At 38.1% G+C, this 26460-nt stretch overlaps 1 protein-coding gene across 3 annotated transcripts in view; it reads right to left on the bottom strand.

Moving 5' to 3' along the window:
- stard13b (StAR related lipid transfer domain containing 13b) overlaps window positions 1-26460 on the bottom strand; it is a 103101-nt gene that overhangs the window by 23188 nt on the left and 53453 nt on the right. The window lies entirely within an intron of this gene.

Genomic DNA, 26460 nt, shown 5'->3' with positions numbered 1-26460 from the left:
CTTTTACAATCTTTCAAAAAAAAATCTCATCTGAGAAGTGTTAACATTGTGGGAAACGTTTCATTTAAATAAACAAAAGGGGAAGCGTGGTTTCCAGAGTCCAGATGTTGTTCCAGCCAATCGACGAAATGGAAAAACGTAGGCCGCTGAACTGAGGGGGAAAACCATGACATAAACTGTCAGCAATCAGCAGCAGTGAATCATGCTGAGGCACTCGGCTCACAAGGCTGCCCGCTAACATCATCACAGTGATATATTCGTCTGTTTCACCTCCGTCTCAGCCTCTTTGTCTGAGGTAAAATCAATGAATGACAGGGATTGTGTGATCGTTTTTCACCTGAGACAGACACAGTGTTGCTGTGTCACTTGATACACTTGATAATAGTAATTTATTTCCTCTCTATATGTAACAACAAGTCATTAAATTGACCGAAGAGGTGCAGGATGAAACATTAGCTTATCAAAACCTACCCTTTTTACAGACATCTTCCAATAGTCAGCCCAAGCACTTGGTTTAAACTATACAAAAACTATACTTTACAGAAACTTCCAAAGTCCAAATAAACAAAACTAAGACTGAAAAAGTTTCCAAATGTTTCATGTTACATCATTTTTAAATTTGCAAAGTGAACTACACGTTCTTAATTCCTCCTCACAACGGATCCACAAGTTTAGCCCTTTGATAGATACACATTTTTTATTTTTTTTTTATGTTCTTAGACTTTGGTTTTTACACGTACCTGATTCTCTAAGCTAACAACTTCTGAATATAGATTCAGAAGCATATTTTTCATGCACTGTTTGTACATTGTGCAATTTTAAGATCGACTAGATCACAAAATTTGAACACATATAAGTAAATAGCGTGTTGACGGGTTCATAGAATTCTTATGTTTCTCTTCTGTAGCATGAAAACTGGATTGCTGTTCATTTTTGTATAAGTTTACTTATGCATCCTTGGATTTAGCGTTTAAATATAATCTGTGAAATTAATGTGGTTGTAAAGAAATAATGACTAATTCAAAATACATATAAAAATATACATGTGATGTAATTATGTAAAATTATACTTTTAAGTAGTTCATTTAAACTACATCTAAAAGATTCTCTAGCAACAAGTTGCATCATATATCCTACATTTAAACCTAATCTCTCCTATCCTTCAGGGTGGCACAGGACCCCAGTATAAAGTGAAGGATCCCGAATCACCTTATCAGAGTTTATTTCTCACTCATTGCACATTAACCTTCTAATTATACGACTATTGATATAAAAATATAGGAATTTAAAAATGATTTAATTGATTTAAAAATGATTTTATTGCTCCTCCAGATCCTATGATCAAATCTGTGTCCATAACAACCATCAGTTATCCATAGCAATGGTCATAGCAACCATTCATAGCAACAGCCTCTTATTCAGACATACCAGACCTTGGAATGGCGTAATTAACCAATCAGAATCAGTTTTTTTAACAAATCCATGTACTAAACTCAAATAAATCCAATCTAAGAGGACAGTAGGGTGAGTTGTTAATCTTCATATTCTTACATATTCCTTTATTTTCCTACGTTTCCCTTATTTGGCAAAGTACTGTATATACAGAAGAGATCCATTTTCATCTGTAGACCTGCTGTCACGTTTTCCCAATTTTCTGCATTTAACAGGCCTATTTTTTCCTTATAATATACATTATGTCTATGATGTATAAGGAAAACCTATTAGCTTAGCTGAGTGGATAAAATGACCAGCGCTTTCAATTACGGGGGTTTGCCATGGCTCTATGATTACGTAAGGACGTCCATCTATAATTTCCGACAGCGTAAGTGGAATTCCATATGTGGCTCCGTCTCTTCACCATTCTGCCATTTCCTCTTGTAAAACACAACTCCTCTGACCTACGGGGGCCTGGGCTGGGTGCAACGCTGCAAACACAGACTCGGTGACGTCGGCGGTCCACTTTAGTTGGCTTAATAAATTTAACAATAAATACACTCAGCACGTATCAGAGCTTTAAAAGCACTGTAAAACAAACTGTGAGGACCTTTAACAAATGTGTCTGTGCATCTGTGTTCTCCTCCACCCACATACACCACACTGCACCGCTGCAGAGACAAGAGAGTGAATCAGCCAGACGAATATATCAGTCAAAATAATACACAGACTCTAACTGAGTGCGGAGGTTGTCTGTATCAAAAACACCTGGAGAAAACCAGAGTGAGGCAGAGATATGGAAAAAAAAAAGAAAAGAAAAGTGGGCTGGCTGGCAGAGAAGTGTCGTCATGCTGGGAGGCATGGAGGAGAGGCATCTCTTCCCCTTTATGATGCTAATTGCATACAGACACCCACTCACAGAGCAGTCAGCCTTACTGTAAAAGTAAGACCAGACAGACAGCCAGGGGAAACACACTCTGCCCCCTCCTCTAGTCTGCCCAGAAACCACAACATCTGATGGCTCATGACCAAAATAGCCCAAAGTTTCCTCCTTTCTCACAGTTCGTGACTGAGTGTAGGTGAGCAAACAGGAAGCACTAATAACAATGATTACTTGATTAATCAATTAGCTCTCAACTAAATTAATTGCCAACTATTCTGATGGTTGATTAATCATTTTGAGTCACATTTATAGGAAAAAATGTCCAAATTCTCTGATTTTAGCTTCTCAAATGCGGATATTTTCTGGTTTCTTTGTCCTCTGTGATGGTAAACTGATTATATTTGCATTATGGACTAAACAATATATTTGAGGAGGTAATGCTGGGCTTTGGGAAACAGCGATCAACACTTTTCAGCATTTTCTGACATTTTCTGGACTAAGGCTGCTATTAGAGAAACTTCCTCACTTGCAGATCCCATCTTAACGGCTCAGTAACCTTAAGAATTAAGGTAATATAACCTGATTTAGGGAAAAAAGGAATTACAGGTGAACAGTTCCTTAGTCAGTGTTCCTATCCTAACTTAAGATAGGAAACACACAAACTTCCCAAACTCTTAAAAAAATATCTTAACTTTAGGATAAAAGTTAAGCTGTCCTAACTTTTATTTTTCCGCCTGCAGGCCAGTAGCTAACTTACTAACTAGCTAATGGTAGTATTCGCAAACAGTAGCTTATTGTAGTGTTCACTAACAGTAGTTAATGATAGTGTGTAATAACAGTAGTTTACGAGAGTATGTGCTAAAAGTAGCTTATGGTAGTGTTCACTAATAATAGCTAATTATGGTGTTAGCTAACAGTAGCAAAGAATAGTGTTTATAAAGAATAGCTAATGGTAGTGTTTGCTAACAGTAGCCATGGGTAGTGTTTGGTAACAGTAGCTAACAGTAGTGTTAGTTAACAGTAGCTACGGATAGTGTCCAGTGGCTAACAGTAGTGCTTGGTAACAGTAGCTAATGTTAGTGCTAGCTAACAGTAGTGTTAGCTAACTTGTTTAATTCTTATGGCTGCTCTTTTATTGCTTTTACATGATTGGTGATTAGGATTTCCTAACCTAAAATAAGATAAAATGAAGTAAGATAAAATAGTATTCCTAAAGACTTAAGATTGTCTTAGACTCTCACTATCTTCACTTAAGACTTAAGATAGTAAGTTTCTGTAACATGGTCAGAACAACTACTCAATCAATAATGAAAATAATCAATAGTTGCAGCCCTACATGACAGGAAAAAGATGATGACCGAGAAGCAACATGATTGTTCAGGGGGCTCAAGAGATCTGATCTCTATTCATAAGAGTTCATGTCCTCTGAGGGGAATGCTGGAAATGCACAAGGTGGATTAATACAGCCGTGCCCCATGTAAGTCACCTAATGTCGTGGGAATAAAGCCTGCCTATTTTCAAGAGCAGGTTTTAATTAACAAAGCTCTACATGTCCCTCAGCCTCCAACATCCTCGGCTGAATATGCCACAATCATCGGCACAACAGGAGGTGCCGCTCGCTAATATCACAACACATCTTCAGTCCACATCACCTGCAGACCGACAGAAAGGTGTTAAGACAAAGGACAATAGTCAAACCTGAGATATTATCTGTCTACAGAGGTGAGTAACAACACAGAGCCTTTGTGGATGTGACTTTTCTGATTGGCACATGAGCTGGCTGGCTCAGCAGGCCGAGTAATTACAGAGAGCCAGTGTTGAATCACCCAAGGACTTCCAGGCCCCTCATTTGATCCCGAGGGGGGAACACGGGGGACCTGTTATCCTGCAGCCGACATGGGACGCAGGTTTAAAATGATCGGCTCGGGGCTGCGTTGCTAAGACAACAAAACAAAATTTCCCCAGATACAAATGAGCTAGCAAATCCTGAGCCTGCCTTTGCCCTGTTGGTCCACAGTGACCTGTGGAGAGCTCCTTTCAGTGGACCACAGGTCTCCAGTAACAAGTGGATATAACAAAGCAGACATCAATGCCTCCTGGAGGACGGGGACTTGAGGACAAACACAGTGCCAGCCCAAGAAAAGCCAGTGCCAAGGAAGCATTAGCATTCTGAACCTGCGTATGTCGGGGTTTCACAGACATCACCAATTCACTTAAGAGCCCCGTCATACATCACAGACGTGACGTATCACAAAAACTTAATCATATGTCTTAAGATAGGAAGAGACTAAGACAGGATTTTCCCAAATTTAATATGACAGAAGCATATCCTAACTATAGGAATTATTTTACTTATCTTATCTTATCTTATCTTATCTTATCTTATCTTATCTTATCTTATCTTATCTTATCTCAGGCTACAAAACCCTAAATAGTCAATCCAACATCGCTTATCAAGTTTGATGTCTGTTTCCTAGCAACTGACACTACTTCTTTCATCTCACTGAAACACTCACACAAATGTCTCACTGTTGGTTTTTCTCTTTGAAACAAAACGAAACATACATTGAAATGTACAAAAAAAAAGAAGATTAAAAACAATGTCAGGCACTTAACTTTAAAGTTGTAACATCTGTTGAGAAATCTGAAGATCTTCTTTTTATCATTCATTAATTTACAACAATACTAACTTGGGAGATAATAGAGCTGACGAAGATAGCAGACAAAGTCTGTGCTTTATCTGACATCCATTGTGTAAAAGAAATAAAAAAGCGGCCATGCAGATGAAACAGGTTAGCATTAATACTACTGTTAGCTACTGTTAGCAAACAGTACAATTTGCTTAGTTAACACTACAATTAGCTACAGGTAGAGAACATTAACAACAGCTACAGCTACCGGACACTATTGTTATCTACAATTAGAGAAAACCACTGTTAGCAGATAGTAAACAGTACCGTTAGCTACTGTAAGTTAACACTAATTTTAGCTATAGTTAGAAAGCACAACCGTTAGCTACAGTCAGTTCATCCTACCAATAGCTTCAGTTAGAGATCTCTATCGTTAGTTACAATTAGCTAGTTAGTAAGTTAGTTCGCAGCTACTACAGGCGGAAGAGTGGAAGTTAGGACTTTAGGAGGTTTTTAGGAGGTCAGGATGCTTGTGTAATACATATCACGTTAGGATAGAAACATTGTCTTAGGAACTGTTCATCTGTTAGGAAGTTTCTGTAATATAGTCAGAGGTTTTTAAATAAAACACAGGTCATCATCATCAGTTTCTATTCAATTCTTTTTCTTCTGACAGACCACAGCAAGACACTGTTTTAATTATAAACACAGTCTGGTTTAAGATTCTCAGTATTTTATTTAATGGCTCCACTAGTGGAAGACTGAGGTCCACCTTTCACTTCACAGCACGCGCGCACACACACACACACACACACACACACACACACTCACAGCAAGAGCTTATTGATTCTGAGAGTAAATAACACGACTATGTGAGCTGTGGAGCTGCTGTTGTTGACCATCGCCAAAGCCTGCTGGGTCAAAAGTCATCAGAGCTGTGTTTTTCTCCTGAGGTCCTGTATTGAATTTAAACAAGAGCAGCACAGCTGTGGTAACACTCTCCTTCACCTCTGAAGGACACCCAGAGAGAAGCTTCTTTCATCTTCAGGGGTAACAACCCATCAACTCGCCCTCTCTTTCTCTGTCTGTGTCACTCTCAAGTCTGGAAATACTAGCCACTGCTTTTGCATCATTTACATGTTACTCATGATAAGATAATGCACAGTGACAACATTAAAAATACCTAGACGTTCATTCACCTTATTCCTGTGTAGTGTTGTTGGTTACCAGTAGTCTCATGATAAGAGCTGATTCATTTCTTTCACACAGTCCTGCCTGAGGACACAACATCAAGATGGATGACTGCTTAAAGGAGGTTATACAGTTAAAACCATGTGGGGTCAACATGATGTTGTAAACATTTTTTAACTATGGAAAATATCTTAAGTGTTTCCAAAAGCAGACATTAGATGTGTTCCCAGTCACCAAACAACAGCCTGGGAGAGAATTATCAGTCATGTTTACGTGCTGATTTTCCACCATTATTCAGACAACATTCCCAATTAGAAATGGTAAAGACTACTGTTAGCTATTAGGGACCTGTACCATTAGCTACTTTTAGTGAACACTATGTTAGCTACTAATATTCCAAATTAGAAATGGTCATGGAAACATCATATTCCATTTGGATATTCCAAATTAGACTCTTTTTCGTAGGATATGCCTTTTTTTTTTTTTTTTTTGAGAATTCTTCCGACATTGGAATATGTGTCTCAATTGACCCTTCAAAAGTCCTGACCCTTTTAGAGCCTTTTTACAACAATACTAACTTGGGAGATAACAGATCCTCTCCGCTGTATTCTGCATCCATTATGTAAAAGATAGAAAAGAGGAGTCATGCAGATGAAACAGGTTAGCATACTACCGTTAGCTACTGTTGGCGAACACTACCGTTACCTAGTAGTGAACTGTACCGTGAGCTAGTAGTGAGCTGTATCACTAGGTACTGGTATTGAACACTACCATTAGCTAGTAGTGAACTGTACCATTAGCTACTATTAGTTAACACTACTGTTAGCTTGTAGTGAACTGTACTGTTAGCTAGTACTGAGTTAAACCATTAAAAACTGTTAGTGAACACTACTGTTAGTAAATGGTGACCTGTACCATCAGCTAGTTCTGAGCTATACCAAAAAAAACTGAACACACCGTTAGTTAGCAGTGAACTGCACTGTTAGCTAGTACCAACCTGTGTCATTAGCTACTCTTAGTTAACACAACATTAGCTACTAAAGTTCCAAATTAGAAATGGTCATGTAAATAGCATATTCTGTTTGGACAAATTTCTAGCAGGACAAAAAAGACTGAACTGAACTGAGGTCTTGAATGAGCACATAGATCATTTTTTGCCAGCTAGTACTTTCAGTACTATAATTAATGAATGATTGTCAGTACAATGATAATTTGACAACCTCAGCCTGCACAGCTGCATATAAACCAGGAATATTAGTGAAATATTCAGTGTCAGCTAAACGTGCTTCACAATACAGGCAAAGCCCAGAATATTTTGTGCATGTAAGTGCAGTCAATGTCTCATCCTACCAAAATTAGCTTTTCAGCACAATTTATGCTGCACCCAAACTGTAAAATGATAGCTCACTGCATCTGTTTGGGCGTCACAGCCAGAAGACAAATAACGGTACGGTTGGCTGCGTGTCCTCTGAACAAGCCAAAGCTTCAAAGTTCAAACCACGACTGTGTTTTCATCCAACTGGCTGCAGCGTCTCACATTCGCTCAGTTTTGAGAAAATGTTCTAACAACCACATGTTGATTCCCCCGGGGTCGTTTAGCCAACAGAAAAAAAACAGAGGAAAGTGTCAAAGGTGCTGCAGCTTCACAGACAGGTGCCCCTCTTCTTCTTCCTCTTTGGTCACACTACAAGACACTCTGACACATGACTTCAAGAGACATGTCCTCCACTAGAAAAGAGACCTCTGACCCCAAAACCTCCAGGAAGGAGGAGACATCTTTACAGCCAGACACTCTGAGCAGAGCAGAAATCAATCAGCAGAGCCTTCTGTGAAATTCATACTGCAGTGACTTTCCAAGACATGATGCACAAGCTAAACACTTCCAGACACTGGACAGTCGCCACGTTCCCACGCACGTTAAAAGTGTTTTGACAACCATCTCAGAGGCCTTTATGAAAGATTTGTTTTCTTTGGTGATAAAAAAAATCAAACTGGCTTTTGGAGATTTCCTTTTTCATTTCATCCAGGAATACGTACCTCCCCGAAAGAAAACACTGGACTATTTCTCCAGCTCACTGTTGATCTTTGCAGAGTCATCATCAGTGGTGTAAAGAGTGCTGAAAATCTGTACTCAAATACAAGCACTGTCACAATATTACTCAATTACATGTAAAAGTACTGGTGTTTAAAAAATGCTCAAGTAAAAGTATTTCTTGCAAAAACTACTCAGAGTATTAGTTACTTTTAACCAGTGGTGGACAGAGTACAGAAAATCTGTACTCAAGTACAAATGCTGCTACTATATTATGCAATTACAAGTAAAAGTATAAAGTATTCTCTTTAAAAACTGCTATGTGTGTGTGCATTTCCTTACCTAATGGGTTAAAATGCTAGCAATCAATTATTTATTAATAATTTATAAGATACATATTTTTTGGTGATCATGGTGTAATGCATACTAAAGTACGCGTAAACGTAAAGACTTGAAAATCTACCCAAAAAAACTACTTAATTACAGTAATTTGGGTATTTGTAATACTTGTTACTTACTCCCCTGGTAATCATTGTGTTCTTGTTAATCAATGATTCACAGATAAATAAATGACTAATGCAGGCTGGTCAGCGATAGGACACGTCAAATAACCATTCTTATCTGTGTTGTGTCTCCTTCCAACATTTTTTTTTTTTTTATCAAAGGGAGATCCTTGAAGTTAATAACAGCGTGACGAATCTTCAGATAAGCAGAGAAAAAGCCTGATGTAACAGATCAGCAGAGGATTTGGACCTGTGCTGCCCTCGGTCCAGATGTGAAGCTTGGAAAGTTCAACTGCGGACCAGACCAACTTGTCCTTCTCTTGGGGGGGACAGGGGGTCTTTGTGGGGAGACAGCAGGTCAACAGTATATGTCATATAGAAGTGGTATAAATCATCTTAAAGCTGGGAACATGAAGATTAATTTCAAGTCATAAATCTGTAATAAACTTTGTGCTTTCTTTAGGCTTCTATTTAAAATTTTTAAAACAGAGTGTATACAGGCTGAGAACATTATGATTGAAGGATATGAGAGCTATTTTAATGCTAAGTTATTGCAGTAGTATAGTTTCTGAGTTGATGCCATTTTTTACTCAGATTTGGTGCACAATTAAACCATTTTTGACGGATTATGAATGAAGAAAAATGGTTATATATCCCTCCAAAATACCACATTAACAGACTACAGCTGGATAGCACCAAGAATTATTTTTTAAGCCTGATTAAATCATGGTTAAACTTTAACTGAACTGTAATATACTAAACTATTTTAAAATTAAAGCAGATTAAATTGAAACATCTCCTTATACCTCAGATTAGTTTTTACTCTAAACCTCGATCAAATTTAATTCTGTTTCATCAAAACTTTAAACTTATTTAATATGTGATTCGGTATTTACTTCAAACTCACACTCGAGGAGGTCTAACTTCTCAAATGGCTGCCTTTTTGAGTCGGCTTGAACAAAATAATCTAGTTTCTTGAGGAAAGCCAAGGGAAAGATTCAACACAATTGAGTTTTATGATGTGTTGCTTTTTTCTTTCACTCCAGTTGATAACAAAGGTTTTCTCAAAGGACAAGTTAGAGCTCCCTGCTGAGCTAGCTAACTAGCTAGCAAACAATCTAGCATTTTGTTCACTTGTTAGCTAGCTAGCAAGCAATGCAACTGCATTGCAATGCATCCAGTCAGACCTTGTGTTACACTGTAGACGTTAACGTTTGACATTTGGAGATTTCTGTAAGAAGTGCATTGGTCAGTTATACCTTGGAAAGCCACACGTCATCTGAATGCTGCAATATCTTCATTAGCTTTAAAACTACATCCTCTGGAAGACAGTAATGTCAGCCAGAGACATGGACGTTTGTCACAGAGTTGAAGAGGTTCTTCCTCCTCGTGCCTTAAAGCAGCTTCTTAACAGTTGGTTCCTGCAGTGTCCCATGTGCCCATGAAGTTAACTGTATCTGTCTTTAGCCCTACAAACATACACCACAAGTTTCCTAGAGGTGTGTGTGTTTGTGTGTGTCCTGATTTAAAGTCCATACATGTCTTGTTTTATGTAAAGCACAGTAGGCTGCATGCCTTGCCATGTCATGCTGTATTTTCCCACTCATAATATACGGTTGTGTGGCTGTAATTCTTCCTTCTCTTTGATAGCCTATACAAACACTGTAATTTGGTTTTCCGACAGCGCTGTATAACACAACTTTAGTGGGATGACTGTGAATTACTGACAAAAACGCAGCCAGCTGACCTAAAATCTCCACTCAAACACGGAAAAAAACCTGACTGGAAACTTATCAACACATGTTCCGTAAGTCCCGGCACCCACGCGAATCAAATGATTCGAGATGAAAGACGTTTTAAAGGGATAGTTTGGATTATTTGATGTGGGATTATGCCAATCAGCATGCCTCCAGTTTGGAGAGGCAGAGAGGAGTACCAGCAAGGAGGCTAAGTGATGTACTGCTGTGGACAGGGTCAGCAACAAAATATACTTTAGCCACTAAAAAAAGATTCACCTAAAAAAATCAATATCAGTTTAAATGTACACTATATTTAGGATATTTTCACCACTTTACTTTGCTGCCAGACAGGCATTTGTGATGAGAAACTGCTGTTATATGAGCCAAATATTGCTCTCTAGCACTCAACCAAACCCCACTGGTAAAATCACTAATTTTACCTCACAAAGCACAGGAGTTTCTGGTCTACTGCTGCCTCAATTTGTTAGTTTGTTAGTGTCATTGTGTGACTTTGCAGCTTTAAAAGGACAGTTTGGATTTGCAACAAACTAATAAACTGATGCAGCAACTCCTGTGCTCTGGGACATAAAATAACCGATTTCAACTCCTGTGCTTTGGAAGGTAAAATCAGTGATTTTACACATGGAGTTTGGTTGATGAGTAAAGAGCAATATTTGGCTTCTCTATCAATTTAAGCATACATTATATTAAGAATATTTTCACAGCTTTACCTTGCCAGACAGCCTTTTGTGATGGGAAACCTCCATTATATAAGCAAAATATTGCTCTCTCTTGCTCAAACAAACTCCACTGGCGAAATCACTAATTTTACTTCGGAGAATACAGGAATTGCTGGTCTACTGCTGCTTCGCTTTGCTAGTTTGTTTGTGTTATATTGTAACTTCTATGAAGTCAAATCATCCTTTTAAAACTCCAAAGTCACACAATAACACAAACAAATTAACAATATTAAGGCAGTGGTAGACCAACAACTTCCATGTTGTGCCAGGTAAAATTACTGATTTCACGGATGGAGTTTGGTTGGTTTGGACAGAGCGCTATTTGGCTCATAAAACTACAGTTTCCTGTTAGTAGAGACTGTGTTGTGGTCAGATAAAGCAGTGAAAAGTATAGCGTACACCTGAACTTATGGAGATTTTTTTTTAGGTGGGCCTTTTTTTAAGTGGTTAAATTACCTTTTGTTGATGACCCTGTTTACAGCAGTGCTTATCTTCAATGCTGGTTCTAACTATGGATAAGAAACTAATTCAACCCTACATCAAATAATCTGAACTATCCCTTTAAGTTGAGCAGATGCTAATAAGTACAAAAACTCTTTAAACTAACAAATGATGCCTCTCATGTGCGACCACAGCTCTGTAAAGTACAGGATATGGGTAAAAGAGAAGAAAAACATCCAGAAGGAACTCCTCTGAAGTCGAGTCCTGCGGAGCTCCATTAGGTCCACCTCCCTCTCATTTGGACGGGATCCCAGAGGGGACTACTTGGGCTTCCCTCCTTCTCTGAGAGTGGCCTCTGAGAGTCAGAGGGTAGAGAGGGGGCCAATGTCAGAACAAGGGCCCCTACCGTGAGAAAGACCTCCACAATAAAAGCAAGGAGCCATCCCGAGGGACGCTGGTCCTAATTAACGACATCAAAGTGAGCGGCCTCAAGACAGCCTCAGGAGCCTCATGCAGCAGCAGAGATACTGTCTGACTTTAAAAATGTATTCTGATACACACAATACTGTTAAAAAAGGAAGTCAGTAATCTAATACAAGTATCACAACATTTAAGTATTGTAATCTGATTACTTCCCATAGCTTTTGGACTAGCCTCAATGCCAAACATGGCTATTCCCTCTAGATTAATAGATATAATTATTCCTAATTATAATAATTATTCCTTCCTTTTTCTGGGGTTTACACACACACACGCATGCACGCACGCACGCATGCACACACACACACACACGCACACACACACACACACACACACACACACACACACACACACACACACACACACACATATATACACACATACACACCCCATCCCAGTGCAGCTGAATAGTTATCAGTAATAGTAGCATTGACAGGATTGCAAGATTTCTGTGTAGATAACATTAATGGTTGGTCTTTGTAGCTAATGTTAGCAGTTGTTCTGTGCGGCTAATTTTAGCAACTGGTCTGTGTAGCTAACATTGGTGGTTGTTCCGTGTGGCTAATTTTAGCAGTTGATCTGTATAGCTAAGCCTAGTGGTTAGTCTATGTCCAGTCTAGTTGGTCTGTGTAACTAATGTTAGTGTTTAGTCTGTGTAGCTAACTTTAGTGGTTGGTCGTAGCTGTAAATGTTTCTTTAAATTAAATGTTGAATTCTTCGATGATGAAGCATTTTCACAGCAGAAGGCAGAATGTTGCTCCTCCTTTCTAATTGAAAAGACAAAATAATATTGGAATTTCCACCTAGTGAAGTGGGGTTTTTTTTCACTCACAAACCATCCTGGTCACTATCATCACCAACTACACTCCTAAAATATTTTTCAGTAACTTGATTTCTATGACGCTCCTGTTAGCAGTTGGTCTTTGTAGGTAACATTAGCGGTTGGTCAAGTGTTGCAACTGTGGATGGTAGTATATCCTTCTTTATTTTAAAATGTTTTTTAAAATTGTAATCCTGATAATAACCCTATTTTTTTTACTAAATGTATGTTATTTGATTACTGATGAATGAATTGCTGTTACCTTTTTTATATATCCTGATTACATAATCCCATTCCATGTAATCCATTACCCCCCAAGCCTGACTGACGGCATGTGTTGGTGTGTATGATGAAGCGTGGCGTAGCTTATCAAGAATGCACTGAAAGAGCTAAGTGATTGTTCTGCTTTATCAGAGCGTCACAGTCTGTCCCTCACACACACACACACACACACACACACACACACACACACACACACACACACACACACACACACACACACACACACACACAGCAGTAATAGAAGATGTAGGAGCATTTGTCATGCGTGGCCATCAATGACAGGCTGTGTTCAGACAGAAAGGCCTATAAAGTGAGGAGACAGCGGCTGAGTGTCTGTGGTCTGGACGCACGCTGTCAGATTTTCCAGTTAATGACGTATGATGTACATTTTTACCACAGGAGGGCAGAGAGGAGCCGGACTCTGACTCTGACGGGGTTTACATGGAGATGAGGAGACGATGTGTTACTGTACGTGATGAAAACAGACTGTCAGTTTATATGTGAGGCAACAACCTTTATATCAAGAACGTCATGAGCTTTAAGAGAACCCTGAAAAAGTAACAAGAGGGCGCTGTAGAGAGGGTGACATGCTGGGAGTGCAGTACTTTGAGGTTAGTTTTAGGTTTCTTTAAGGTTAATTTTATGTTCCTTTGAGCTATTTTTACATTATTTTGGTTAGTTTTAGATTTTTTAAAGTTTAGTTTTATGTTGTTTTAGTTGATTTTAGTTGTTTTTAAAGTTAGTTTTATGTTGCTTTGTTTTATGTTTTTGAAAGGTTAGTTTTATGTTCTTTTGGGCTAATTTTACCCCTTTTTTAAGTTAGTTTTATTTTTTTAAGGTTACATTTATTTTCTTTTGGTTAGTTTAAGGTTGTATAAGGTAAGCATTATGCCCTTTCAGGCTTCTTTTAAGTTATTCTGGTTAGTGTTATGTTTTTAAAGGTTTGTTTTATGTTCTTTTAGGCTACTTTTATTTTCTTTTGATTCATTTTAGGTTCCTTAATGTTCTCTTGGGCTACTTTTGTGTTCTTCTGTTAAGTTTAAGGCTCTTTTAACATTAGGTTTATGTTCCTTTAGGTTACTCTTATGTTATATCAATTAGTTTTAGGTTTTTTCAAGGCTACTTGTATGTTCCTTTTGGGTACTTTGGTGTTCTTTTGGTATGTTTTAGGTTATTTAAGGTTAGCATTATGTTATTTTAGGATACTTTTATGTTCTTTTGATTCATTTTAGGTTGTTTTATGTTCTTTAGGGCTAATTTTAGGTTCTTTTAGTTAATGTTATGTTTTCTAAGGTTAGTTTTGTGCTTGTTCTGATTTGTTTAAGGGTTTTTTCTAAGGTTAATTTTATGTTCCTTTGGCTAGTTAAGTGTTCTTTAGGTTTTTTTTAAACTATTTTTGTTGCAGTACAGTATTTTTTACTGTTTTATATTAATTTGTTTTATATTTATATGTCTTCTTACACAACATTTTTATTTAATTCTTATTAAATTAACATTTTATTCTATTATTGAACATTTTCCTTCTTGATCCCAGCAAAAGGTTTAATCACGCATTTATACTTGTATAACCGGTGTGACAGCACACATCTTGAACCTTAAAAAATCTAATTATACACGTCAACTTGAAGCATGTTACACATCACCTGACAGTTGTCTATAGTGTCTTTTGAAGTGTACACATACCTGTTTTTTCAGATAAACCAGATGTGGACATTTGGATCCTTTAGTAAACCATAAATCCATAAAATGTAATTATAAACACAAACATTTTTACATCTCTAACACTGATTCATTGATCCCAGATGAATTTGTTGTGGCTTCTTTGTGACTAAAAAGTGATTATTTAGGTCAAAACATTTTCAGTGTACTATTAGCTGGATGTAGGTTAATCGGGATTTTTTTCCCCTGTGAATTAGCACTTTCTAATCTGTGGAATGTAAAAGAACTGAGAACAGGACAAGTTTTCCATCGCGGCTCTGTTAATATGTGACTTTCCGTTCCTGTTACAGTGCAGCCGAGGCATTTCTGAAATCTCTTCTTAGTAAATGATTAGCTCTGCACATGTGGCAGCTGTCAGCCGCTCTGACTGTGGAGGAAACACTCTGATTCACACACAGGAGAAAAGCTTTACAGGAAGGATGTGAGATCAGTCTGCCACCTACAGGAAGAAAGTGGGAATCTGCCTACATCTATCTATCAGAGCTTTATGAGTGTAACCTTTATCCACACCGAGGTCGGTTGGATTGAGTCAGTTTGTTCCCAGCCGTTTACAATCATTCACTCGTTCTTTATCAGCAGGACGGGAAGTTACCAACACCCAACAACCAACTGAGCTGAGACAAATCAGACCAGTTCACGGCTTGTCTGTGAGCTCCTTCTTTATATACAGGGATGTTTAATTAAATTATAAGTTCATTATCAGGACTCAGCAGACATGGTAACTCTATCCAACATACACCCTGAACAGGATGCCACTAGGACTGAACGATTTACAAAAAGGAAAAGTCCATTTTTTTTTTGCCATGATCTGAAAACAATGCAGAACTGCAATCATTTGTTGATTAATCGATTAGCTGTCAACTATTAAATTACTTGGCAACTATTTTGATAATCTACTAATCAGTTTGGATCTCTTTTTTTCCAAAGAAAATTTTAAAAATTTTCTGATTTCAGCTCCTCAAATGTGAATATTTTCTGGTTTCTTTACTCCTCTCTGACAGTAAACTGAATATCTTTGAGCTGTGGACAAAAAACACACATTTGAGGACATCATCTTGGACTCTGATAAACATATTTCAACCATGTATGGACCAAACAACTATGATTAATGGAGAAAATGGTCAACAGATTAACCAACAAAGAAAATAACTGGTACAGGAAAGACTTGGATCCAAAAATAGGTGCAAACATGTGGAGCAGGAGAAGAGACTCTGAGCTTAGCTCTTCCTCTCAGGTAGACATATGGTCCTAAAATAATCCTTTGACTTGGTGAAATCTAATGTCCTTAGTGAGCCACAATCACTTTGTTAGCACTTGGTTTCATATTGTAGCGAAAGATCCTGCACACTGTCTAATTTGCAATAATACATTTATTTGCACAGTTTCGGTTCCAGACTTTCATCAGGCAAATGACTTGTGATAATGAGAAGCCAGCTTCAATAGGGAGTGGCTGCAAGTCTGCAACCAATCATCTTCCTCAACAGGAAGGCAAAACAACAACATCATACATAGAACAAGAAAAGTAAAACACTCTGAAACAGGTGAATTACTGTGAAGTGAAAGCTTTAAGCCCCAAAAGGTCTCAAAACAATACCGTCCTAAATATTTCCTTCTTTGTGCTTCTACCATGGATAAACAGGCTATGTGGTGAAATAGTTTCTTTTCCATCTGTCTTTATGATTGTGAGTCTGCACGGGGTCTTTTATTTTGAAAAATGAACCGGATTCTCCTTGCCTTTTCTGTGCCTGACTTCCTACCCGTTCAGTATGATCTGTGCTAATTGATGCAGCATCTGTCAACAATATAACACGTTCAGCTGTGATTAGGATTAGTGCGTGGTATGGATTTGGACCACACAACCATGAAACCCGCGTGAGACATTATTTTATTCTTTTATTAAGTATTTAGCACCTCTTCAACAACATCATCATATAATTAAAGGTCAAAAAAACAACAGAACAAGTGATAGATTTAATTAGTTGAAGTGCGATGACAGTAATGCTCGAGGTAAACGACCAGCTAATCACATTGTCAGAGCCGCTTTTTTCGCTCCTTGACAGTTTTATTTACCGCCCTCTGAAGGTAGCAAACAAAATCTGCATAACAATCACGTCCACAACAGGGAGGCTCATGAATAAAAGATAATCTGGGTTCGTGTGCACTAAGTAAACAACGCGTAAGGCCACATCCTCACTCATCATCAAACCTCCGTCTGAATGAAGGAGCAGTTATATCTGTTTCACACACACAGATGATCTAACATGCCACATGTTGCAGCACACCGCTGATGAATAATTCAGTGCTTTTAAAAGAGGAGTCTTGAGTGGGAGAGGACAAAGTCTAACTAGATTCCTCACCTTGAAGAGCCCTTTTTACCGGTACAACTTCTCAAAAGACAGAACAACACAAAACCCTTTTCAGAGCTGGTTTCTAACAATTATCCACCGACCAGTCAGAGGAAGAACAGAGGAAGGGTCGAGCCTGTCCTCTTAACAAGCTCAAGTGTTCCTGTCCGCTCTGTGCAAAGCATTTAAAATCCACAAGTGTTTAAGTGTTGCACACTATCATCCTGCTCAGAAATGTTTTGTCTCACCTGAAGTAGGTTTTCTCTGTTGATGAAGTGCAGTTAAAGTTTGCAGAAGATTGAAACTGTCGCTGAATGTCTCTTAACCATGATATGAGGCGGTTACCTGAGATGCACCAATGAAGTTTAATTTAATCTAAGATTAGTTCTCATCAGAGTTTAGCAAAACTAGGATTAATATGAGAAATCTAGATTTCAAATTAAGCAGACCTCTGTTGCACAATTAAAAACTAATCTCAGTTTAGTAAATCAAAGTTCAGTGACCAGACTTAAATAGGGTTTAAGCAATGAAGAGACACTTACTTACTCAAATTAAAATAAATAAATACTTAAAAGATAAATGTGAGTGCTACTGAGACCTAGTGAATATAAAAGAGGGTTGGGAACTGTGAACCCTGCTCTGTACTCCTGAACAAAATGTGACACTGTTTGTTAGCTAGCTAAAAAGTTTTTCACAAGTTATAATGTTTGCCTGCTAGTAAAACAAAAATCAAAGAGGACATTATATAATTTTCTAGCGATCTTAAAAAAAGAAAGAAATTGGTTTATTATTTGCTAGCTAGCTAAAAAAGTTAAAGAAACATGACATTGTTTATTATCCAGCTAAAAAGTTCTGAAAGACTTCTAGCTACAAAAAATCACTATATTGTTTGCTAGTTAGCTATAAAGTGCTAAATGTTAGATTGTTTGTAAGCAAGTTAAAAAGTTTTTAAAATGTTGCATTATTTGCAAGCTAGCTATGAAGTCTTTAAAAATTACACTGTTTGCTAGCTGGGCAAAGAAAATTATATTATTTGTGAGCTAGTTAAAAAGTTAACAACACATGACTTTGTAAGCTAGCCAGCTAACATGTTTTTACAAGTTACATTGTTTGCTAGAGAGCTAAAAGGTTGGTTTGCCTAGTTAAACTCCTCACGATGGCTCATGCAGAAAATGATTTTGCTCAGTCCATCTCAAAAAGGCACCCATTTTAATAGTTAAACCGCCTTCAGACTAAGTTTTAAGTTATTACTGGATCACAGTTTTGGTGTAACAGAATTAAAGTTGATCTAGGTTTAGAGTAAAAACTAAACTGGGGTTGAAAGACATGTTTAATTTAATCTTTCTTCATTTTAAGCTAGTTTAAAAGTTTTTTGAGTTAAACCATGATTTAAACAGGGTTAAAAATCAATCCATGTTGGTGCGACCCAGTCCTAGTTGATATGACAAACATTGTTATTAAAATATTGAATACAGTAAAAATTATGAAAGGAAGTGCATGCAAACAGCACTGTACATGTCCGTCACAAACACTGACACAGACCAGCAGGAGAACGAATGTGACTGACAGCACGTTAACCTGAAGGACACCAGCCCTTCAGTCCTGACAGCAGAATAAGAGACACGCTTTGTAAGTCGGGGACACAGACACATTCATGACACACTCACAGCTGCCACGCAGTAAACGTGTGTCACTTCACAAGAGAGGCTCAACCTCCTCGACCGTGGCAGAACGCTCTAATGGCCTTTCCAGGGCAGAGATCGGAGCTCGCCGGCTGCACCGGGGTCAATAAGGCATGAAGGAGGGGCCACGCAGGGGTCACGCTGGACAGAGCCGCTTGTCCCAAACACAACAGCTCCTCCAAACAGCCACAGTCAGCGAGCACGCTTTTAGTCACGGTGTACTGCAGAGTTCAGCTGCTCCGGGTTTCCACTGAGGACACGGTGAAGTTTCCAAGACTTCTGTCTGAAGACGGTCCGAGAACAATCTAAGATCTGTCCAGTTTGATGCACAGAGAAAACAGCTGAAAACCATCAACTAATGCAATAAGTATGTGATTTATAAACTATATGTAGACTTTTTTATATGACTAATTCATATGCTGATATTTACTGAAATCTACACTGAATCTGTCACATTTCATGTTTTAAAACACGCCTCAATACGTCCACAGAATTTATCCCCAGCAACAAAACCTACACAGTTAAGAATTTCAAGCCTTTTAAAAGGCAAACAACATCCAAGATGAGACCTCAACAGTATACAGATAGGTCACAAAGTAAAGGAAAAACAATGTAAGATGCTGAATATTAAATATTGATTGTCTCTGGATCTCTGCTTTCAATGTATATTCCAATTTGTAGTGCTTTTGATTATGTAATTTACATATTAAATTTATTGACATGATTCACATAATTTCAACTATGACTTCTGCTGCCCCCATATGGAGGCATCTGGATTTGTTGTGGTTCCTCAATCAATTATTCAGATTTTTTCTTTAATTTGTCAGCCACAGAGGAGCCATATGTACAAACAAACAAACAAACAAACAAACAAACGATGCACCATAAAGATCAACCGATTTTCCATCAAAAAACTAAAATTGAGTAAATCTTTACTCCAGCTGATCAGACACACTGAGTGTTTGGACAGGAGGAACCTGTGCACTCTTAAAAATAAAGGTTCCAAAAGAGTTCCTCCTGAAGGGTTGGGGTTCTACACAGAGTCATTTGCTTCTGAGGAACCCTGTTAAAACTAATGGTTTATTTAAGGGGTCTTTGTAAGATTAAGGGTTAAGAACCCTTTCATCCAAAGAACCCTTTTTGGAGGAAAGTGTTCCTTGGGGATTGTTGAAATCCCTGAAGAACTCTTTCATCAAGACTTCTTTGTACCACGACATACAATGGTTCTCAGTAGAACCCCCTGGGTGGGTTCTAGATAAAAGTCTCAGACTATAAAAGTGTTCTCAATAGAACTGTAATCTATTAAAAAAATTGGATTAAAAAAAAAGGTTCCAGGCAAAAACCCCCTTTGGTGGGTTCTAGATAAAACCCTTGGAATATAAAAAGGTTCTTGAAAGAACGCCCTGGGTGGGTTCTATGGAAAACCACTGGAATATAAAAGGGTTCTCTGTGGTTTCTTGATAAAAACCTTGGAATGTAAAAAGGGTTCTCAGTGGGTTCTAGGTAAAACCATTGGAATATATAAATGTTCTAGTTAGAGCCCCTCAGGTGGATTCTTGTTGTGCACTCTTAGAGGGTGTAAAGGTTCTGGATAGAACCCACAACCCACAGAAAGGGTTCTGGATAGAACTATTACACCATAGAATCGGGGCTTCTGGGTGAAAATTTCTCAGATGGTTCTATACATACGTAGCTCTTTATGTTGGGTTCTGGGTAGAACTCTTTGAAAGGGTTCCAACCTCAGTGTGGTCGTCAGTGCCTCATCATCACAGTGGACAGAACACGAGCCCACAAACACACACACAGAGTTCTCTGGACGTTCTGAAACACCGTCAGATGGAGAACATGACTCAGAGCTCACAGACTCTCCTGGAATCTGGGGTGAAACAACAGACAGTCACTCTGCTGGCGGACACTCCGGACCCTCTCACTTTCAACCTGCTGTGTCAACAGGACGACCAGCTGGAATGCAGCAGGCGCTCTGACACACACACACACACACACACACACACACACACACACACACACACACACACACACACACACACACACACACAGATCAACTCTGCAGTCAGTCAGACCTTTATAAAACCTGCTCACTGTTATCTCTTTCAGTTCACACAGGTGTGTACGAGATACGAAGGAAAATAAGATTCACATAGGAGCTAAAACTCTGCTGCTGCTGCTCTCGTGGGGAAAATGAAGAAAACTGACAGAAAATTGCTCAGTTGAGGCACTTAAGGCAAGTCAGATAAAAAAAAAAAAATACTGCAATTACCAAAATTAGGCATAATCACAGTACTTCAGACTGCCAATGAAAACACATTAACTGTCTCACAGTTTTATTTTATCTTTTATTGTCTCATATTATCCCTCATGTTTATGTTCACTCTCTTAAACAAACTGCTGCTTGATTTTCTGTGAGATTTGTTCACTGGAAAGTCAACATTTACTGTTATTTACAGGGTTTGTTTTGTTTTTGTTTGTTTTTTTAGCTATGTATATTTCTAACATTATGACATATCCAATTTGATGTTGTGATTTTTAATACATACTTGAAAATATTTTTTCAGGCAATCTTTGGTGTCATATTAACAATAACAACAGATTTAGTCCCTGATATTGAGGAGAAACATTTATCAGAGCCTAATGTTATGTTTGGTCAGATTGAAAACAACATATAATCATGTGCAGGCAACATTAGTGGAGTTAATATTCACTTTCTTACACAAATGGCTTGATATTATTATGTGTGAATCATTTACTGGAAACTCAACATTTACAGTTGTTTACAGCCTACATTTTTTGTTAGTTAACACTGATATATTTCTAACATGTTGACACATCCACACCTGAGCATGTAAAGCTTTTTCTGCAGGTGTGGTACATTTTTTTAAGGCTATTTTTGACACATTCTGGTGAAATACGGTCTGAAAAAAAATTTAAATTTTGAACTTATTCTGAACGTCTTTTCACTGGTGACCATAGTCGGTTTTTCAGTCTGAAAAAAGTTCTTCGTTTAAAGTATTTCAAACGTCACACCTGACAATAAACGTGCAAATAAAAACTATTAAAATGGCTTAACTTGGATAAAAGAATCATAAAAAACCCACTTCAAACATGAACATATTTTCAGTGCATGTCACAGATGCCCCAAATTGTTGGTTTGCTGTCAAACCAGACATCTGCGATCTGAAAACACATGCCGGGTTACATGACTGCACACGCCTGCTAACATCAGATCACGAAGATTTCCTCCTAAAGACGAGCACGCAGCTCCAGGACATCTTTACATCAGTCCAGTGAGCTCTGTGTATCCTTCACGTCGCCACAATCACAGAAAAACACTCATCATGCGGCGCTGCGGCCCACACGAGAGGCTGCAGCGTCTGACTCATGATGTGTGACTGACAGAGGAACTATGCTGTGTGTTGCCATCGGATAGCTGAGGTTTCTTGGAGCCTGTTCAGACTTAACATGCGTCCTGTGTGATCTGATCACGAGTGGACAGCTCTAAGGCTACCTGAACTACGAGCAGGACACTTTTACTACTGACTGTGTGGAAATCTGAAGTTTTCACATGACAGATGACGAAGAAGATTTAAAAGTCAGAGAAATTAAAAGTGTGCGTCCCAGCGCACCACAGAGCATCTCTCCTGTCTGCTCATGTTGTTTACGAGATAAGTAACAACTTACTGTGTTGAATTTAATACAGAATTTACAAGAAGGCACAAATGATTAATAATTTGTTGTAGCCGTTTACTTCCCTGTTTTACACAGAAACAAACAGTAGTAGCGAATATGTAGAGTCAAATGAGCTCGATATATCTACTCACAGTGAGCCTCTGTGAGCTGCTCCGTGGTGCGCTGGGATTTTATACCTGAACTACGGTCAGGACACTTCCACTTCTTCTGACTCTGTGGAAATCTGATGTTTTCACATCATATATATCAGAGAAAGGCTGTAATGACAGAGTCAGAGCAAGAGTAAAAGTGTGCGTCCCAGTGCACCACAGAGCATCACTCCTGTCTGCTCCTTTCAGCAACACACTGTTTTCTTTACAAGGAAAGAAACAACTTAATGTATTGCACTTAATGCTGAATTTACAAGAAGACAGAAATTATTAAAAATTTGCTGTAGTTGTTTTACTTGAGACAGACACAATATGTCTACCTACAGTGAGCTGCTCTGTGGTGCGCTGAGATTTTATACCTCAACTATAATCAGGATGCACACTTTCACTTCTAACTGTAGAAATCTGACTTTTTCACATGACGGAAGATGAAAAAGGGCTTTTTTGACAGAGTCAGAGACAGTATAAGGGTGCATATCTTCTGTTTGCTCTTCTCAGCAACACAATATTTTTTACGAGGAGAGAAACAACTAAATGTACTGCATTTAATGCCAAATTTACAAGAAGCCACAACAGATTCAGAATTTGCCTTTTCACTTCTCTCTTCTATATGCAAATAGCACTGGGAATTACAAAATGTGTTGCTGTTTTTAACTGGTGCCTAAACAGTAGCAGTTGAGGGGCTGAGACAATGACAATGTTTTTTCCACAAAGAAATAAGCAGAATTTGCAAGAAGGCTCAAATTTTTAAGAATTCCCCACAGTTAGTGTTTCAAAAAGTTTATAAAGTTTCTCTTCACTCAACAACTCTCAAAATATCTTCACTTCTTAAGGTAGTCTGGGGATTTTGAGATAACTAATGTGTTCAAAAACATCTGCTCAAAGTAAAAGATGCCAGACACTTAATCTGCATTACAATGAAACAAATGATGAACTTAACGGGACATCAGTTAAATAGGCGGCCTTTCAATGTGGTCCAGGACACACTGTTAACAGAATGCCGTCTGAGCGATCGAGTCTCACATCCTGGGTGCGTTCACACCTGTACTTAGACGTGTTCACTCGTGATCAGGTCACCCAGGGCAGATGTTAATAATACCAGGTCTGAACAGGGCCTCTCTGATAAAGCTTCTTCTGTTATGAAACTCAGTCAATCTTTGATCAAGTGTCAGGGAGCTCACACCTCACACCTGCAGGAGGGAGCTGCAGCACTTTGTCCTCTCTATTGTTATTCAGCCCCTCCCCCTCTCCTCTCCTCTCCTGGGGCTGACCAGGTAAATGCAAAGACGAGAGGTTTACAGGCCTTGGAGGAGGATGAACGGGAGGTCAGGCCTTGTTGTAGTAAAAAAGAAATGGCACTATTGCCCTCCTGGAAGCATACAGCAGTGAGCTGAGGGCTTGTAAAACTGTCAGGAGGGACATTCATTGATATCTTTTGTTTACACTGCGGGTTTAACACTTCTTACATAACAGATCCTTCAGCTTATCACATATCAGTGTTCGTTACAGTCGGTCAATAAATTATTTACCACTGCTGCACCCTTCACTACTTATTGGCTGAAGGTCAAGTTTGCCTTTGTCAGCAGCGACACACACACACACACACACACACACACACACACACACACACACACACACACACACACACACACACACAAACACTTTGTTACCATTATATCTGTCCTCCAAAGTTTATTTCTTTGTAATTCAACCTTTATCTGGATACAAATGAACCAAGAAAAAAGCCAAGAGATATGAAGTGACATTTAACAAACAAACCAAACAATGTTCTTTCTCACTTCAGGGTTCCTACACCTTTTCCAAAGTCAAACTGAAGCACTTTGTAAGATTTTTCAAGGTGCATTTTAATGAAATAAAGGAAAATTCACACACTTATCTTAGCTCACACTTATCACCTCTGAACTGATTTATTAAATAAGGGACACAATACCTTTCTTTAAAAGCTTTTCCAGCACCTTACAGCTGTGGTAAATTACATATATATAATTTCTCAAAATGCTTAATATACTTCTTTAGCACATTAACTCATGTTATTGTGGTATAAATAACCAAAATTATGTTTCGTGTTGGCATTCTCTAGAAGAGTGACAAATGAAAGGAAAATACAACAAAAATTTATGTTTCAAAATGCGTCAACTAAGTCGACTTCACATCCAATACAACCTGTTTGAGCCAATATCTGACTTATTTTATTTCTTTACCTAAAAAGCAAACTATTCACTCAGGTAGAAAGGGTAGAAGAAATTATTGTTATATACTGTATAATATGTTTTGTGGTACTGTACTGATCAATTGTTTAGGTGAAAAAATGTCAAAAACCTGAAAAAAAATCTTAAAATAGCTTCTTTTGACCAGCCAACAGTCAAAAACTAATCTCTTCATTTACTGTCATAAATGACACACACATTTAAGAAGCTGGAACCAGGAAATGTTTGACGTTTTTGCTTGAAAAATGAATGAAACGATGAATTGACTATCCAAATACTTTGCAAAAAAACAACAACAAATAAATAACCATATATCACATTGCTGACAGTATCATATTGAATCGTAACCTCTGTATGTATTGGTTCACACACAGTCCTAGACTGTGTAAGATAGATTGCTTGCAGTATTGCTATATATCGCAATAATCTGAATAACAAGCCCTGTTTGGTGATTCAGATCATATCGCCAGATTCTTGCCCTATCAGGTAATGATTTACAATAAAAGTAATGCAGCTGGCAAGTAAATGGCGAATATATCTGGCAACTCACTTGCCCAACTGGTCAAGGGCAAAAAAATAATTTTACTGTTCAAATATTTTGGTAAACATGAGTGATTTCTCTTACAAAATAGCACAAAATGCTGTTTTCAGCCTCACTAATATGGATATTTGCCACTTTTCTCCATTTATTATCATCATAAACTGAATTTCTTGGGATTTTAGACTGACAGAACAAACATTTAAATGCATCGTCTTGGACTTTGAAAAACTGGGTGGATATTTTTTCACTATTTTCATTTTGCAGATACTGCAACCCCAGATTAAACATAATTATCTGTAGTTATTGTTATTTAATAACCACTAATAAAACAATTTGTACAGGGGGTGAGTAAAAATTGACTTCAGGCAAGTAGACTTTTGACCCACTTGCACGATCAGGCAAGTGAGGAAAAAAAAAAAAAAAAATAAGTTGAACCCTGCAGTATCACTATATATTGAACCTGTCTTGTGACACATATTGAATCGTCAGATACTTGCAAACACACAACCCCATCAAGAAGCAACTGATTCTAACAGTAATGCAACTGCAATTTCAAGGATTGCAATTTCAAAATCCAAGTACTTTTCAAACGGTGAAAAGTGTTTTAAAGTAGTTCCAGCACCCGTGCAAACCCTGTCACTCGCCATCCCGCATTCATCCTCTCAAATATCCAAACACATGTGTCATATCTCATTCACTGCATGTTTTGACTACCAGCCAGCTTAGCTGTTACTCCCAGCATTCCTGGAGGTATGACAAATAAAGATTAATTTAAAAGCATGATATGTATCATTTTCCTAAAAAAGACAGTGTATGAAGTCAACTAAAAACATACATCCCTCTTCATCATCAGTAGAAGTGCGTAGTTGTGGTTGTATCCACAGAGACCCTGCACATACAGTCTGTATTTCCTTAT

The sequence above is a fragment of the Lutjanus erythropterus genome, chromosome 4 (genome assembly GCF_056507025.1).
Source record: "Lutjanus erythropterus isolate fLutEry1 chromosome 4, fLutEry1.hap2, whole genome shotgun sequence".
NCBI lineage: Eukaryota > Metazoa > Chordata > Actinopteri > Lutjaniformes > Lutjanidae > Lutjanus > Lutjanus erythropterus.
This window is presented reverse-complemented; position numbering and strand designations above follow the sequence as displayed.